The 19,199-nt window shown below is 42.8% G+C and overlaps 1 protein-coding gene across 1 annotated transcript in view; it reads right to left on the bottom strand.

The window, feature by feature from the left end:
- Positions 1-19,199, bottom strand: part of LOC115495084 (uncharacterized) — a 161,297-nt gene that overhangs the window by 20,113 nt on the left and 121,985 nt on the right. The window contains exons 9-10 of the mRNA XM_072928814.1: positions 3,921-4,074; positions 2,724-2,898 (exon numbers count right to left, since the gene is read on the bottom strand). The gene's annotated coding sequence lies outside the window, so the exon portion shown is untranslated. The remainder of the gene's footprint in view (positions 1-2,723; positions 2,899-3,920; positions 4,075-19,199) is intronic.

The following is a 19,199-nucleotide window of genomic DNA, read 5'->3' as shown; positions in this document are numbered from 1 at the left end:
AAGACAGTATAAAAACATAAATGGAATCATGAACTTGCCAAATTAGAATCTGGAACACGCTAAACTGACAGATGTAAATTCAAGCATTCACAGATGTTACAGATGGTGAAAATGGTGTTTGTTCTCCAGCCAGCAAAGGTTCTGACAGAGAGAATCCCTGAGACAAAGCCCATCAAGGGACAAATGCCAGCTGCTAATTTGCCTTTGAGGATTTCAAACAGGACCTGCCACATCATCCTAAAACACCCATGGCTTTGTGTTATGCCCCTGGAAGAGCAGCAAAGCCCCAGGCTCCAGAACAGTGGGAACAGAGACCTCACCTGAAGCAGCTGCTCCTCTGGCCCCCACCTGAACCAGGTTTTAGTGGCAAAGGCCATTTTAGTCCACAAGAAGTCAGAAACAACCTTGCTAAGGATTACAGAGCCGAGGATTTGGCTCTCTGGCAGGTGTGTTTGCCAGCCCAGCAGTGCATTCCTGCCTGTGGACAAGTGGAGAAGCTTGTCCCTTTCCCACTGCTCTGCATGGAACTCAACAGCTGTCAGTGGCTCCATCTATGGATCCCTCCCATCAGGGAACTGCATTTTGTTGTACCAGCAGTGCAAACACCTCCCAGACAGCTCCAGAAAATCCCCTGGTGCACACACAGCAGCCTGGAGTGGGCATCAAGCAGCTCTCACCAAGGGCAAGTGTCACTTGAAACCCTCAGAGCAGCTGACCAAATGCCCACACCCCAGCAAGGAACTCCTTGAGTAAAGCTCTAGGACAAGAAGCACATTTTGTCATTATCTTCCAAGAACTTGGAATAAACTGCTCCTGTTTGCCAGGGGGTTGGGATTCCTGCAGGCTGCCCCTCTCCAAAAAAACCCTATTCCTCCATGTAGTATGAAATATTTGGATTCTCTAGTGGGACATAAAACATAGAACATTTCTGTAGATAAACAAGTGAAAGTACTTCACAGGTTAGGGAAAAAAGCGACACTGGTTTCTGCAGGTGATACAGACTCTCAGAGTGACAAAGACAATTACTTTTTACAGAGTTTTTCTCTGCAGTTTCAGAATTAGAACAGAAGGAATTTTCCACTGGGGTATGAGTATCTTACCATATCATTATCTCAAGCTTATTTCCTCATTTGAAAAAGTTACTTTTCTATTAAAGGCTCTTCAAAAATGGAATTAAGATGAGCAAATATATATTATGAAATCAATTGTAGTCTTAATGATGTTTTCAATAGCAGACCAGAGAACAGCATTACTTTATTTAGCTTGTCTGTTATACTAACTGATTTGAACACATAAAATACACTGTACACTGCAAGACATAAACAAGATGGATGGGTGGATGGGTGGGTGGACAAAAGGGAGGGAGTGACATATTTTGCTTGCTCCCTAAAAAAATTGCGTATCTCTTAGTAAGTATAATCTCTATTTTTCCAGAGATTCTGGTGTGATTATTGCTATTAGCCTTTTCAGGATGAAATCCACAATAAGTGCTACACACACAAACTGATTTGTAGCTGATATTTAGATACTCAGCACCAAAATGACAATGCCCAGTTAGCTCAGTTCACATGAATCCACTAAAAAACAGTGACCTGGGGGAACTGACCCCCACATCCAGGGGGATTTAGTACATGCTCCACCTTTTCAGAACAAATGCATACCTCTAGTTGATTCTTCTCTGACGTGACACAAATTATATTAATGGCCTGAAGGAAATTCCAGCCCTACTGTATTAGATTGCCCTACATAATTACTCTGAATAACTTTTATTTTACAACTACCAGGTAGTTTATGACAAGTCCGCATGTATATCCTTCAAGGTATTCAAGTGTTGCTGAAAGGGACTTCACTTCTTAAATTATGGGAATATATATATAATATTTTTTTGTCTCTTCACAAGATCCTTCTTACCACATTAAAACAGACATAAATCCACATTGCTGACTCATCTCCATGGTTTGTACTGATTCAGATTTCACTTACATGCATGAGTGATCATATATTTTAATGAAGTCTTTTGCAGTAAATACAACCCATGACAGAAACTTTTTAAAAACCAAAATAAAAATTAGAACTGGATTTCTGTGTATGGTTGGGAATAACAATTCATCAAGTTAGTACCCATTTACTCAGGAGCCTTAAACTAGTTTTCCAACTCCTGCTCTGCCTTGTGAGGGGTCATTGTTGGAACACTAACCCAGCTCAACAACATCGAGCTGTGGAATGTTCACCCAAATAAATTAACCTATGCTGGGACCTTGGAAAGGTCCAGCTGTAAACCCTGATCCAGCTGTAAATCCTGATCCAGCTGGAAACACTGATCCAGCTGGAAACACTGATCCAGCTGGAAACCCTGATCCAGCTGGAAACCCTGATCCAGCTGGAAATCCTGCTCAACCTGATCACACACACAACAGTTTGGCTGGTAATGACTGACATCAAACCTCACCTTCTGCCCCACCAGTGCCTTTGGGAAGGCTCCAAGCAGCTCCCACTTAGCAGGGAAAGCAGTCCATGGTAAGCTCCTTGGCAGAACAGATAATGCTTGGCCAGTGATGCCACATTATAAACAGCAGGGGGGAAAATGCTGATTTTTCCATCAGAAACACAATGAAAGGGTCTTCCTTTGGGTCATCCCAAAACCAAGTACACCATGGTAAAAGATTAACTGAATTGCAAAGAGAGCAATAATCATTTTCCAGAACAGCAGACATGTTTCTTACCTGTTGTTCAATGGTCTCAATAGATGCTGTTCCCTGAGCTGGACTCCCACACTCTTCTGGATCTGTGGTTTCACTGCAAGAGCCAAGTCCCACAGGATGACTGTGTTTATTGAATTGAAAACTAAGTGGTGATCTGAACTGAATCTGTGTTAAATCAGCTGATGATAGCCTGGGCCTCAAAATAAAGAATAGAGAAAATATTGGTAATGGTAGGTTTTCATTGAAACATTTTAGAATAAACTCTTTGGCAAATTCACGCTTTGCACAATTTGCAGAACTAATCTATAAATTGAACCTTTAGCACTTGCTTTAAAATATGCCTGTACTACTGGGGGGTTTTGGGTTTTGTTCATACTGTAAAATCTTCCAAGAAATCCTAAACAAATTATCATTCAGCAAAAGCATGGATAACAAATCTGACCTGAATGAAAGCCTAGGGACACGTTGCCATGGCCAGCTCTACAGGGTGGCAAAAAAACCCCCCAAAAAACAGGAAGAAGGAAAAGAGTCATAACAGAGGAGCTTTCTCTATCCTAGAAAAATCCCAACAGGAGAGGCAGCACCCTGCCATAAACTGAAGGCACACCTGTGGTTTATCCTCCCTCTTTCCAATGTCTGTTTTGATCTCCATCTGATGCATGCATCTTAAGGAAAGAGGGATTTAGCTGCTGCCTTTACAACAGGAGAGATGAATGCAGCAGCTCCACACAGAGACGGATTCTCAGAGTTTTGGAAGTGTTTGGGGCCTGACCAGCTGGAAGAGTTTCCTTGCCCTGTGGCTGGCTTTCCATGTAGGAAAACCAGAGAAGAGAATTCACGTAAGAAGAGCTGCTGGTTGGAGAGTCTCCCTTGCAGGTGCACTCAGCAAGGCAGAAGCTGTGATGTAAATAAGCTCCTGTGTCTCTGTGGGCACTCAGCCTCCAGCCTTTACAACCCACTTGTCCCTTCCAGAAGCAAGCTCAATTTTAGGAAATTTGTGTAACAAAAGCCTGCAAGAGAACTCCTGTCTCTTTTCATCTCTCTGTTCCTTCTTCCAGCCCTGCTAGATTTCCCTCATCTGATCTAATACTCTATTAACAAACACCTTTTTTTGCCATTCCCCCCAGAGAGTTTAGCTCTCAGCCTCTGAGAGTGGCAGCTGATCCCTAAATCTGCCTTCTGTTCTCTGAGAAAAGGCCAGTCTGATCCCTCACCCACCTGCTCAGGCTTCCTGCTGGGAAGAGCTCTCCGTGGAGCATTGAGGAAAGAGCACCTGAACCTCTGCACACAGCAGTGAACGTGAGGCTGGCAGAGTGAACTGACCCAGGAGCAGCTCAGGAGCAGCCTCAGAGGAGCTCTTCATCACAGGCAGCTGTGGGCAATGGCCAGAGATAAATCAATCAATAAATAAAGCCCAGAATGCTTGGCCTAGAGCTGAGCTGAGCGCCTCAGGACTCACCAGGTCACTGACCCTGTCCCTGATTCCTGTGCCTGATTCCAGCCTGGAAGCAGCTCCCCCATCCCCCAGACAGAGCCGGGCAGCCCAGGCTGCCGCAGGAAATGCTCTGAGCCGCTCCCCTCTGCCACCACCCCAAATGTCCCAACCAAACCCCAGGGCTCATCTGGAACCAGAGCCTGCCTTTGAGCCAGGCTCTGCACATCCCACAGGAGGTCTGGGAGATTTCTGAGTGATGAAGGGTCCTTGGCAAAGCCAGCTTTTGTACCACTGAGTGTCAACTGGTTTTCCATAGAACTTCATTTGTTTCCTGTCTAATTCTGCCTAGCATGAACAGCAGTTTTAAACAACCTTCTGCAACCACTTCTCTACTTGCTTGCCTTTCATTTTCTCCAGAAATTAAATACATTACAGCAGCAGATCTTTGATGTTTATTATAGAATAAATGACTTATTCAGACATAAAAATATTTTGAGCCCTGCTGTTATATGTACAATGGTACAATAGATAACCCAAATTCACAGAGTAAATGTGATGCCAGAAAAACGCAATACATATTTTATTGGGAGAAACTTGTGCTCTTCAGCTGTAGCTTTGATTTAATATCTCTTTGGGCACTGTAGTTTAGCTGATTTAAGTTTTAGTCAAGAAGATGAGTAATAAGGATTTAAACTATATGGTTTTCAAACTGCAAATTAGTTATCTGACTGGTTTTCACTTACAACAATGTAAAAGTACTGAAGTATTTAATTTACTGGTATAGCAAATAGTGCCTTAATCAATTTAAATTTCTTCTCTTTTCATGCTTTCAATAGATGAACGGAGCTGTAGAAAATGATATAATTTATACTACTTTGACAGAGCTTTTAGACTGAGGCAAAGGAGGTGACCACTTATAATGTAATGGGGGGGGTTGGAAATTCTTTCACAAATTAGGATCTCTTCACAGATCCTGCTGATTTGTACTGCTGCTGAAATCAAGCCTTTCTAGACTAAGAACATTGTGATCACAAGACGAACTTTTGAGAGGATAGCAAAATGAAACCTACAGTGATCAATGGGAAACCTCAGTGACATAAGAATACTTTCATACTGGAGCAACACGTTTCTAATTTGATATTACTTTCTTAGTAAATGTGACTGAATATTACAGACTGTAACGTGGATATCCTGCAGTATTTGCCTGTAATGTGAAGAGCAGACTGTGCCCACAGGAGGAGCTCAGTCAGTGCAAGACACTTTTCACTGGAAGCAGAGTTGCTCATCTGGCATTCCCCAGGCTGCAAAGCAGCTGTTTTAAGAAGTTCCTTGAAGCAGGGGTGAGAAGATCCATGGCAATGGGAACCCCTGCCCAAAGGCAGCAGTGCTGTGGGCAGCACTGTGCACACACTGCTGGGCTCTGCACAGCCACTGCCCTGCCAAACACCGGCACTGCTCGAGCTGAGGAGCCCCGTGGTCCCTCTGCCCTGGTGATGGATGCACGGACACACAGGGCAGAGAGCTGAGAGCCAACAGCCCAGAGCAGCACTCAGCCACCATCCAAGCACAATTCCATTCTGTATTCCCTGCCCTTTTACACAGCTGAGCTGCTGTGGGTGTAAATCCATAGCATGGCTGATTCCCCAGTGACTGAAATAAATGGCTGCTCCTTTCTAGCCCTGCCAGGCTGCAAAGCCCATGGAGCCCTAGAAAAGGGAGCTGCTTCCAATTGTGGCTGACCAGCACTGGCATCAGCTTGGCTCTCCTTGCAAAATCTTCAGGACTGATGAGGCAGGAAGCAGCAAAGGCAGAGCTCTGGCTTTCAGACCACTGATGGGGCTTCCAAAGGTTTCTCCTCTGTCTGACAATTAAAAATACATTTAAGCAGAGTCACTGTAAGCAGCATATCTGCAAGCACATACCATCTCTGTGCTTGCACAGGCAGAATCCCCCCCTGAGATGGAGCACTGAGACACAGAGTCCCTCCTCAGAGTCAGTATTTTAGAGATGTGTTGTGGAGAGCTCTCTCCACCCCACTGATGGCATTTCTGACATGGCATCACCTGCCACTGCCTGCTTTCCTGCTGCTCTCTGTCTACTGGGTCTGACAGCATTTTTAGCACTTAACTGACCTACAAATGGCTTCTGCCTGTTCCTGAAAATGCAAAAAAAGGTTCCACTAAAAACAGCACTTAAGGAGAAATTAGGATTAAAGAGCAGCCAGCACTTAAACCCTGCAAATCTGAGCGATGTCAAACTGCCTGCAGTGACAGAGCTCCAGAGCAATCTAATGGATGCTTTCTGCTGTCTCAAGTGAAGCATTTAAACATTGCAATGTAAGGATGTTTAAAATGTATATTCTATGCCACTTTAATACAAGCTACAGCAGTGGATTGACAATTCTCCTGTTTCTGACTGGCACCCAGCAAAAGATCTCCCAAACCTCTGGGTTCTGAGTCCTGTAAATTTAACAGCTTTTATTTTTTTTTACACTGTGTATCCTGCAACATTTTTGTGTTGGAAAACCTGAAATTATAAAATCAGTATCTCTGAAATGTTTGCTGTACCCTGCAGCCAGACCATAACATGTGGCACATCTGAAGTTCTAAAATTTGCAACTTTAAAATTTCTCTGACTGAATAATTAGATACTGCCTTGTATGCCTGCTACAATGTTTTGCACATAAATTACTTACAAACCACTGTGAGATTCAAACAAGAATCTGACAGGGAAAAACAGGTATTACCTCCTGTAAGTAATTTAGGCATGTCAAAACTATAAATTGTTGCCTTACTTTTTTCTTTTTATGACTTGTGACACAAGAATGGATTACCTCTGCACTATTTTCTACTTTGGTTATAATTTTTGTCATTCAAATAAAGGCAGAGCAAGAAAGAATGAAAATAAATTATTATGGCTCAGTGTAAACTATTTGCAGGATGGTGTTAAAAAGGAAATTAACAGAAAAAATATATTCCTAAATTTCAATTCTAGCAATGAGAATTGTAACCTTAATGGAAAAAAAAATGTAAAATTAACTAATGTACAACTTGTTTTGGTGCAATTATTTAATTCTCCATGCTGCAACATCTGACAGCAACTCACATACAATGGCCTTGGAGTTCTAAAAGTAATGACTCAAATTCTCACCTTTCCTCTCCACTGCTACAGTTCAGTGTCACTACAATTCATCCATCTGGTGCCATTTTCCCAGCTGGTTGTAATTCTTGTCACAGAAATGAAGAATTTGAAACCTTTTCCAGACCATTTGTAACATTCTGCATTTGGTTCCATTGCTAATTCCATCTCCTCATTCATCTACAGCACAATCTCTGAATCCATATTCTAAGGGTTCACTGAGCCAACCAAGTGAAATATGGACTATTAACAAGATGAAACTTCTTTTTCCTTGCTGAATGCTGTGTTACCACATATCACTAGAAGACATCCCAATTCTTATCAATCACACTGCACCATGCATAAGAAAGGGGAATGACTCAGGAGAAAATAAAAATATCACTGGTGTGCTCTTAAAGGTGCGTCAGAGTCACTCACAGACAAGTGAGACTGCACTGTGGCACACAGGTGTATTTCACCAGCTGTGCAAGAGATTAGATCAGTGCACTCTCTTTTAACAAAATGATGCACTCCAGATAACTCTGCATCCCAGCTCTGAGCCTGACTCTAAATTCCATCATAAAGCAACATTCCATGAACTCTGTTGTACAAAGGGTCAGCAAGCTCACCATGCCAGTCACTGGCACAAATCCTGTCAGGATTTCCTGAGGTGATTTTCCTTCAAGTACTGACAAGTTTCAGGAGGAGGGTCACAGTCCTTTGGTTTGCCAGTGAATTTGTCGTTCAGCTCAGCCTCTCCTTGCAAAGAGGTTTCCTGCAGCACAGAGCTGCCCCGTGTCCCTCTTTGCCTTGCAGAAGGTCCAAGTCTCTCAAGACCTAAACCTCTCAAGGACAGAATTAACAGCAGACTGCCAGGAAGCACCACAACCCAGTTCCCATCCCCTTTCCCTCCAACACACCTTATCAAGGTACGAAACACGCTGCAAACTCAAGCTGAAACATGGGCAAATGCAAAATGTGGGTAGCCCGTGCTACCCTAAATACAGATTTAACTGCCTGGGGCAGAACTCTGAGTGGGTTTGTGCTCAGCTCAGCACAGGGAGAAGTCAATGCTAAGATGAATTTCTTTCCAGGCAGCAGCTCAGTGCCTTTCCCTGTGTGTAATGGGTGCCCCCAGGCTCCCTTTTCTGATATCCTGCCCTGAATGTAGACCCGGAATGATTCAGGGCCACTCAGCCACTCAAACAAACAAGGAGGTGCATATTGACATCTGGGGAAAAACTCTCACAAGTGCCCCTCACCATTTTAGACCAGGGTTTTTAACATGGGAAGCTGTCCTGAGAATTGAGCTGCTTCAAGAGGTTTTCTCCTGTTTTAAGATGTTTCCCATTTTCTGTGTGCAAGAAGGACCTTTTTAACCCTGTTCATTTCTGGCTTCGTGGGTAACTCTGGTGTGAGGGATTTATATAACGGTGTCATACTTGCCAACAACCCCGTGGGTCCTAAACCCCACACAATTCTGCAATTTCAAAACATAATGGACCTATTTTAGTATTTTCCCACCATCCCTCTGTACAGAGGTGCAAAACACAGAGCATGTAAGAATTCAATCACACCAAGAGGTGTCATTTGTGTCACAAACCAGGTTTCCTAGGTGTTTGGAAAGGTTTCAATATTGTTATTATTCTACTTAAAATGCTTCTGGTTTTATGTCTAACATGAGATGTTGCTTCAGTGCTACCAATAAGCCAAGAAGCATTTGCAGTATCTCTGCTGCATTATTTGAACTTTTATACGTACACAGACCCGTCCATCCAGCCCCCTGCAAACCTGATGGAACAACTCTGTCATCTGTCATGCCATCAGAGCTTCATCACTTATTCAAAGCAGTGCTACAAAACTGTTTTCTACTTCTACTCTTACTAGATGGATAACTGCAGAAGGTAAACAATATGAATTTAACTTGCTTCTTCTAACAGAAATAACATACACTGCTGTACTACAACCTGAAAAAATAGATTTGCTGATATTTGAGATTCACTTGCAATTCTATTTCTCTTCTTAGCAAGAACAGAGCATCATGGGCTGGGAAGTTTGCCTTTCCTTTCCATTCCTATGTATTATCTTTGCAGTTTAAACAACAGTGTAGTGTTTAAAAACACAGCACAGTAGCTGTGCAATGTGGCATTGCATCTGTACATCATCCATTTTCAAGAAATGCCACCTACAGGACTGCACATGGATCTGGTTTGGGGAGAAGCCAGGATTTCTAACACTCAGTTTAAATTTTGGCAAGCCAGGATTTCCAACACTCAGTTTAAATTTTGGCTATTTTTCTCTTCCTTTGTTTATAAAATCCTGTCGATTTATGAGAAGAAAAAGCTCTTCTGAACATGATGTGTTTATAACCAACAAGATGGTCTAGAGAGATTTGGGCTTTCAGACATTTGGATTGAATTTCAGCTGTGTCTCAGCACAGTAATTGATTATCTCAAAAATAATTCTACCTTCAGCTCAAGTCTATCAGACCAGACAATTCCAAATGTTTTTAAAAGCGAGACTATTTTAACCACTTTGCAGAATGCCAGTCTACCAGATGGAGAAAGAAAACCCTAGCAAGGAAATAATGGGATTATTACATTACTTTAGACCGTGGAAGTCTCTTCATAGATAAAAACATCTGCTGTGTCCATGTGTGTGCACATGTTTAACTAAAAAAGGCTTGCCTGTCTGTGTGCACATGTGCACATGTCTGTACACAGTCTAACAGCTGAAAGCTTTGCATCTGAGAAAGCCACTTCAGAAAAAAACAAATTTCTTTTCATGTTCATGTAGATTTACATGAAATTCAGAACAGGTGTCAGGAACTCAGTGGAAATGCACCTCTTAAATCTACACTCACACCTACCCTCTTGCTTTCACAAACCAGGTGTTCACAGGGAAAACTCTTAAATACACATCCCAGGGTCCTGGTCATTTCTCAGACAGACTTCCTAAGAATTTGGATCCATAGGGACTCTGACTTGGCAGCCATATACAGCAGCATCAGGAAGCTCTGCTGGTTTCACCTGGAATGGGTTTAAACATACCCTTTGCAAACAGCAGCCAAAGGAATGGGAGGATGCTTTTAATTAAGAGCTCTACAATTAAGTATCACACAACTCACCCAAGTCCTAGTCTGACCAGGAAGTGATGCTTGGATCTCTCTTCACATCAGTTCTTCCTTCACCTTCTGCCTCTCTTGTCCTTGTCCTGTGCTCACCCACAATTTCCCCCAGCTAATGCTGCAGTGTGCTCAAAGGCAAAATGTGTTCCAAAGGAATTCAATAAAAAAGCTGTTCCCCTGCATTAAGCCACCAGCATTAACCTTCTTTAATTCTTTTAATGTACTGCTCTTTGATTAAGGGTTTTTTATTGTACTGTAATTTTCAGTCCTCCCCATCTGTTCAGGAGGGAAGTGCCATCCTCCAAGTGCCATCCTCCAGTGGCAGGAATGAACTGAGAGGGATTTGCTCTGGAGGTGACTTTCGGGGCTTTGCTGCTGTTGGCTGATGCTTTCATCACAACCACTGTATAAATATCCCCAATTGTTTGTGGCAACTGGCAACAGATAAAGGAAAGGCACTGACTGGCCCCCGTGGATAATGTGTGAACACCTGGAATGAGACAGTCTGGTCTGTGCCCCAGGAAGATCCTTCCATCAGTGATATTGTGATAATTTCCATGATTGTGAGGGGTTCATTGTGCTAAGGCAGTAAAAGCACACCCACCAGTTTTATTTATTGTCTGCTCTAATTTTGTTATTTCAATTTAACACATTTATGTTCCAAGTGTAATAGTGATTTGAATTCATGCCCAGTTTACATCATAAAAATTCAATTGCTAAAAAGGCTTTCTTTTAGTATCTGCTGTCTTCTGAAAGGACAAATATAGCTCTGGCATTTTCCTTCTCTAATCATGTTACTAAAATATATAAAAAAGCCCTTTAGAGATTAATGTGATTTGGTTGTGCAGATATGAGAGAGTTCTTACCACCTAGAACCTGCATTAAAAGATTCACATAATGAAGGAGAACAACAGTTCTCCATAAATCTAGTTTGGTATCTGAAACTTCCATTTAAAAAAAAGCATCTAGCACTAAGAAACAACAAGAAAAAAACATTTCCACAGTATCTCAGATATTAATTTCAAATATAAAAACCTGTTTAATACAGAAATATTGGTATGTCATCCTAGCCACTCCTTCAGTGTTCATCATTAAATGCATTTACTATATTCACAACACATAACATGTGTGTCCATGCATTACAGGACCCAACAATTTAAAGCCTCAAACTCCTCCTCTAAAATAACCAAATTCTGTGCATCACCTTCCCCCAAGTGTGGAAGTGCAGCTGACATTGGCAGTGTCTCCCTGAGACTGAAGCCAGCTGTGAATTGACCCCAGCTCTGCATTCCCCAGTCACATTTTGTGACTTGGCTGTGCAGTCCTGGCTCTGTTTGGGCTGAACTGAATGTGCAGATGAGCTGGTGCAGCAGAATCAGCTTTTCTCCTCCAGCCTGCACCCCCTTGCTGCCCTGTGGGATTCCCTGGCCTGCCTGAATGCAGGGACTGGTGCCCAGGCTCCACCCTCAGCAGGGACTAAACATCCCAAACATCTCCCTTGTCCCTCTCACCTGGAAGCTCACTGCTCACAGAAACTGCCCGTGGCCCCTTCCCCTCCACAGCAGCCCTAACCCAGCTGTTAACACAAATTCCTTTTGGCAGTCTGCAGGGACCTTCTCCTTCCCAGCCTCTGATCCATGGCTGGATGTCCACACCCTCTGACCCACCAGTCACCCTTCCCATTTTCCTACCTCATTTATACTTCTTTTCATTCTGCTGCTGGCCTGACTTCTCTCAGCTCACCTTTGCTCCTATTCTGTCCATGGCCTGGCTGCTCTTTTAGCTCCTCCTTGCAGAGCCTGTCTCATCCCCTCCAGTTCTCACTGAGGTGCCTCACTGGGCTCAGCCTGTCACTGAACACCTTCTCCCCCTTCACACCAACAGCACCTGCAATCCCTTCGTCCAAAGTTTTGCACAAGGATGCCAATTCTGACAATTCTAATCCAGGGAGCTCATTTGTGATGCTCTAAATGAATCTCTACAGCTGACATTTGGAAACCAAGCTGTTGGTTCAGAGGAAAGCTGTTACTGCTTCCCAGAAGAGCAAACAACAAACTTAATACAAAAAAAATCAGATTTTTCTCCCCAGAGATGATGTTATCTGTGACTCTGAGGAAGACTTTTGAAGTGTTAATAAACTGTATGAGATTAAGGTGCCTTGAAGACACCAGTGTCCTGATGAATTCCTGCAGTAAACATTGACAGAATAAGGAAATGATAGTATGAATAAAGATGCTGAGTGAAGTCCAGCCTCAAAGGGAGCAGGGATGAGGCATAAAGGTGCCTATTTAAAAGGGAAGCTGAAACATTTAGCTTATCTAGCTAAACATATTATGGCTGGTTTAGCATTATTTTTTAATAGCAGAACCATATTTAGCTAATGCTCCACAAATGGAACTAATTAAGCTGTACTTAAAGTATTTTATTTATAACTGAAATGCTCTATTTCCAGGAAATCAGACTAATGAGGCAAGTACTTAATTTTGGAAGTTATTTTTTAAGAATTTGCATAACTTGGCATGGCTACATAAACTTAGTACTTACTTGGAAGATCTAGACTGCTCTGTGTTGATAATAAGTTAGAGAAGAGATATGGTAGGGGAGGGGGGCAAGCAAGCCTTTACCACACATTGCTGATAAGTAAGTTTTATTTTTACAATTTCAGGGCTACAATCTATCAAAAGTCTCCCAGACAAAAAGCTAAGTAAACTTTCAGAGAGAAATGGAAACCCATTTTTTCCTTTTACCTTACTTACATTGCTGCTCTTCACCTCTTGAATCTGGTGGGATTTTTTTAATCACAGCACACGTGCCATTGCTCACTTACTAAACCAAACTCACCTGGAGTCTTGGTATTACAAATAGAACAAAAAGTACCAGCTGAAAGTAATGAACTCGGGGCATTTCTTGGGAAAAAAAAAAAAAAAGGCTATAGAGAAGGTTGGTTCTTCCACCAGCCAAGTCTGACACTGACACTGCTCAGAGCTCACAGCTGCAGCAGCTCTGCTGCTCAGAGGGGCTCTGGGCAGTGCCTGCTCTGTGCTGCTCCCACACTTCTGGGCACAACCTTGTGATTCATGCCTGTGGCTACACGAGGGAGGTGACTGACCCACAAGGAGCAAAGCCTGGGAAAATCCCTTCTGCCCATTTCTGGTATTCCAGGCCAATATCTCCTCTTGGTTCCTCTTGGAACCTTTGAACCTTTTGAAGGAAGGGAGATGCTTTTTTTTTCCAAAATGCTTTCTCTGTCCATAAACACAGGAGAAGCAGGAAGGGCTCAGAGAAGGAATTTGAGCCATTCCAACTCTCTGTCAGCACACACCTGATATTCAAAGCTGCCTCCAGCCCACAGCACCTGCTCACAGAGCTCGACTTCTGGTCTGGCTCTTAAAGCTGGCAGAAACCTCAGAAGAAGATTAACAATATACCAAAAGATACATATATTAATTAAATTTCACTAACCTAGCCTGCTAAGTCTGGTTCGCACTGAAATGTCTGGCTGGTATTAGAAGACATATTTGTAAATTACAAATTTACAATTTGTATACAATTACCAATATACTCTTCCTGCTAATGACTACTTTAAAGAACTCCAATTCTTTTTAAATTACAGTTCAGTAAAACCAAACAGACCAATTTAAAGCTTGTCAATATTATCCCTCCTCTCAGGCAGTACAGTTTTAGACAACACAGATACATCAGGTGTCCTCAGATAGAAACCTCAAATCAAATCAAGGTAGTTTGTTTAAAGATCACAAACATTTATTTAGAGGCCCTCATTTAATCACAGAGCAGTTTCAGCAGCTAAGAACTTAGCTTTGTACTGAACTGCAGTAAAACACCTTTAAAGAAACATGGCTTAATAAAATTAACAGTTGCACCAAACACTCTTGCAGCAGAAATGAAACACAAACACCCATTTGGTGAGAAAGAATTATATATATATATATATATATATATATATATATATATTATTACTATTTTTTATTAATTGCAAAGTCCAATTCACTGAAATCAGGACTGATCTTTCCCTAAAAATCAGTGACTCCCATATTGCCTATTATGGAGGATCTGGAATTTCTTCTAAACTGCTTTCAGACACATTGCACATTCACCACTGAATTTCTGCTGGTAAAAAACTTACCAAAATAAAGCCATTTTGAGGAAAAACAGCTCCCACTCATCCAATCACACCTTTTGCTACACTTGCAGCAATTTTAGCCAACCTTTATTGTTCAAATCAAGAGTGATCATTTTGATTAATTTTGACTACAGCTCGTACAGAGCAAAGTGTTGCAGAATCCGCACACGCTGGTTTTGGAAAGTTTGAAATGTTTTTTGTTTTAAACACACCTCTGTGAAACTGTAATAAAAACCCTGCAAGATCACAGCTAACAGAAATTACAGCTGGTATGCCTAGATCTTAAACATAGGGAGCTTGTTAATTTTGTAAGAATTCTATCATTTCATTGCATTATTTTCTAATTCTCCAGCAAAGTTTTCCTACAATGTTCAGTCTAAGAAAGAAGTTTAAGCTACTTGAATGCCTGCCAATCCGCCAGAACTCTTCTGCTAAAGCTTTCATTCAGAACTATATTGGAAAGAGAAGCTGAGTAAAAGAGAACAGAACTGTGAGTGCTTTGAGGCATTTCCCTGTATTTCTGTGTTTATCCACATCTTCTCTGAGACATAAATCAATGGTAAAAGTGCAGCTACCTGGTGCTATTGTCCAAGTGAGCAGCCTCTAACTTTTGATATTACCAGTGAGAAATCTTTCTCACATCCTTTTCTATTTCACTGTGAAAAAAAAAAAACCAAACAAAACAAAAAAACCAAAACCACATTTCAAGGAGTCATTAAAACTTGTCAGGCTGCCAAGGTATCACAAGAGGAGAGAGCAAACATGCTGTGAACAGCACAGTCTGTTTCTCACAGTCAGAAATGAGGGTCAGCTGGAGGGAAAAGAACTGTAAGCTCCAAGGAAAGATCTAGATGGAACTAAGTCAGGCATTTTATCATGCTTACCCTTTTCTCTGCCTGCTTTGAGCTTTGGAGGAACAGAGGGGACAGGATGAAGTGTTTGAAGATGCTGGTTCAGAGTCAATTTAATCAACTTCACAGTTCCTGAGACTCAAAGCAATCACAGGTACCAATTTCAGCTGGATTGATGGTAGGAGCCCACACTGATAAAAGACCCGGTGCCGGAACAAGCAGGTCCCATCACTTCACCCTCAGTGAGATGCCAAATGCCAGCCCCACCGCTGGAGGCCGAGAAGTGTGTGCCCACAGAGCACACACAAAATCGCACAGAGCACACACGAAATCACACAGAGCACACACAAAATCGCCCTTTGCTGCTCTCCAGGAGCCAGTTCGGCCTCTGGCTGCAGTCTCAGACACCCCAGGCAGAGCCGCCCCGCACAGCCCCGAGCTCCGGAGCCACCGCTGGTCCCAGCTGAGACCCCGCTGCCCTGGGAGCCCCCCGCCCTTCTCTCCTCTCTTCCCAGCCCTCCGGCGGCTTCTGGCATTTCCCCGGGAGCTGGAGATTGCTGCACCTTCCAAACCCAGACTGTCCCCACTGCAGCCCGACATTCACCCCTGGTAAGGAAAGGCAAAGCAAAGGAATCACTTTTCCTCTCCCATCCTTCTGGCTTGGACCTTTGCTTGGATCAAAGAGAGGTGGAAATCCTGGTGTAGAGCAGCGTTATCACCCCGATGAGTGAGAGTGGTTCGGGCAGCTCATTTCACAGCTGGTTTAACCACGGAGAGATCTGAGTCATTCCCTAACACAACACAACAGCTCCAGCCTGACAAAAGCCTGGAGCAGCCAGGGCAATGACACAAACACCGCCCAGGGAGCACAGCCCGGATCCTGCCACTGCAGTGTGGGGCTGAGGAGCTCCTGCCCTGCAGAGCCATTCCAGGAGCCGCTCCATCTCCAGCTGCAGCCTGGGGCAAAGCACCTCACACTGTGGTGGCCTGAAAACAGCAGGCCAGACACATGGGGAAATGTGGGCTTTTGGTAACTCTGCTTTACAGACAGAAAAATAATAATGCTGCTTTCTTCCAGCTGTCCACTAAGACAGCTGAGCTCATAAACAAAAAGTTCATAATCTAAGTGTAATAGATTTTGCTTCCTCAGGCAACACAGGGCTATGAAAGTGTTTAAAATGGACTTTTCTCTGTGTAATCAATAAAGCTTCCACAGAGATTGGTTCTGTTCCAAAGGCTTTTTCAGCTGCTTGCTCAGGACTCCCAAACACCAAATAAGCCTTTTATCAATTTCTATTTTATAACCTTCTCCTATGTCTTTATAATCCCTCCTCAAAGTACACAGAATGTAATGGTGAAAGATTTATTTAAATCACAATCTAAAAAAAAGAACAAAAATCAACTCATCATTTGTAACTCAAACTGTCACCATGTGCAACTTCAATTATAGTGACAGAAAAAGTATTTGTATTCTAGTCTATTCCATGATACCTGCATTTGAAAACATGTCCAGGCTCAGAGCCTCCTAAGTGCCGGGGGTGGGTATTGACTTTACATGGATTTCCATCAAAAACGGGAGGTTTAAATGGTTAACAACCCAAATCAGGATATTCACATTCTTATCAAAATAAATCAGTTTACAAAGATTCCACTCTTTTTTTCTCTTTATCATAAAATTTTACTTGTCACTGTAATCACGTGGCAGAATTTTGACTGGGCACACCACACCTAAAATTATAAAACCTAAATTTGGGCTTTTGTGTACAGTAACTCTGCAATCAGTTCAGATGGAAATGTATCAGCCCTCCTCCCACAGCAGTGTTTACCCTCTCATCACTGACCACAGGCTCTGGCATGTGTAATTGCAATAAATAATTAGAATTTTTCTGTATATATCTCAGAATAGTCCATCTGACTTTCCATGACTTCTCCAGGCTTCTCTGGTGGTTGCAGAGGTCAAAACCCCACCATGCTGCAGGGGTGAGTACAACAGAACCAACACCAGCTCTCAAGTCTCCCATGGACTTTCCTCCCCACTGGAACCAAGCTGAGCACACTGCTAGGAAGAGCTTTTGCTCTCAAGGATTCTCTTCCTCTGCCCAAATCATTATCCTGAATTTCACCCAGAAAAAATGGTCCCGTGGAGAACTGATTCCCACAATGCAGAAAAGTGCCATGCAAAGCTGACTTCAGCCCTTCTGCAGGGAAAAGCAAGGGAAGCTGGGTACTGCTGGGACTGATGAATATGTTCATCTAACATCTGGCTTCCCTCACTTGCCAGACATTTTCCCTAACAGAATTACAGCAACAGGAACCCTGAGCATCCATTTTTCAAGAACTGAAGATTTGTCTGAATGTGAAGGAAAAATAAGTGCCTTGAGGCTCAATCCTGCAGTGCTAAGTGCCCCCAACTCCCAGAGAAATCACCCACATTCTGAGATTTTCACCTGCTCTCATTCTCCTCCTGACTTCCCTTGCAGGAGTTTGCACACATGAGCCATGAGGAAGGACACCAGACTGTCTGCAGATGGAAGCCACGGTGGGATAAATCAGGGAGGGAATTGCAAGTCCAGTGGTTGTTCTCCACTGCCCCCATGTGTGGCCACATTTAGACCACACAAAAATATTCCTGGTGTGGAAATTACTGTGCCCACTGTGGAGCTACTGCAGAATTGCCACACAATGGGAACTGGGGCTGCTCGACATATCTTACAGCTGGACCCATGCACTAATTACATTTTATTCTAGATAACCTGTTTCCTTTACATGATTAATCTCCAAGTAAATAATAGGCTTTTCCCCTTAGTAGCAGTCAATGAGTGGTTACCTCATTGTAGTGGTTTCAGTACAGTGAGGTTCAAAACCATAACACTCATATTTCTGGTCTAATATTTTTAACATCTGAGCACTGACTGTCTTATTACCTTCCCCTGCCAAGCACAAACTCTTGATCTACCACTTTGAACTCTGAGAGTTTCAGAAAAGATTGATTTTTTTTTTTTCTCTGATCTGTGGAGAAACTGCTAAAATTGTATATAATCTGCTCTGAGAGGTGCCAGGGACTTGAAGAGCTCGAGTATTTTTTTCCCCTCTGAGAAGATGTGGTCAGTGTGGTCACAGGAGAGAAAACAGGAGTTGGACTATGGCACCTGTAGAACTTAAATATTAAAAAGGCAGAACATTTGGCAGTGAGAAAGTAAAGTGACCTAGAGTGGCAGTTTCAATTTATTTCAGCTACTGATCTCCACATTCATTTCAACACTCAGGAGGTGCTATCTGGAGCTGTGACATCTTGGTAGACATTTCTGTTCTCTGCCATAAAGCACCCACTGTCCCTCCTGTTCCAAATGTCAGCATCACTGTGCTCCTCTGCCCTGAACTGCCAGCAAAGGCCCTGAGCCCTGTGCAGTCTGTCAGGGGGATTAAAGTGCAGCACTCAGGGCTGGCTCCATTCCCCATGACAGTCCAGTTACTTCAGATCCATTAAACAACCATGAAAAAATACCTTTGGATTGCTGGGCTGCCACAAAAAGCCCTGTGATTCTGTGATATTCCCTGTGATATTCCCTGCCACAGAGAGCCATTTTGTCTGTCTTCCACTGCCTAAAGCATTCTATATGTACTCTTTAAAATAGATAATTTTTTTACAGTCCAGACGATTGCAGCAATGCCAGTGACTACTGAACCCAAAGCCAATATTTATGAGAAATGTGGGCCAAGGAACACTCCTACCAAGGCACAGTTATTAGAAGTTAAATCATGAACTGCTTGCAATTCACATCTAAGATGCTTACACAGAAAAGGACAAATGCTACACATGATTACA

The sequence above is a fragment of the Taeniopygia guttata genome, chromosome 4, assembly GCF_048771995.1.
Source record: "Taeniopygia guttata chromosome 4, bTaeGut7.mat, whole genome shotgun sequence".
NCBI lineage: Eukaryota > Metazoa > Chordata > Aves > Passeriformes > Estrildidae > Taeniopygia > Taeniopygia guttata.
Note: the sequence above shows the minus strand (reverse complement) of the source record. Positions and strands in the feature narration are given on the sequence as shown.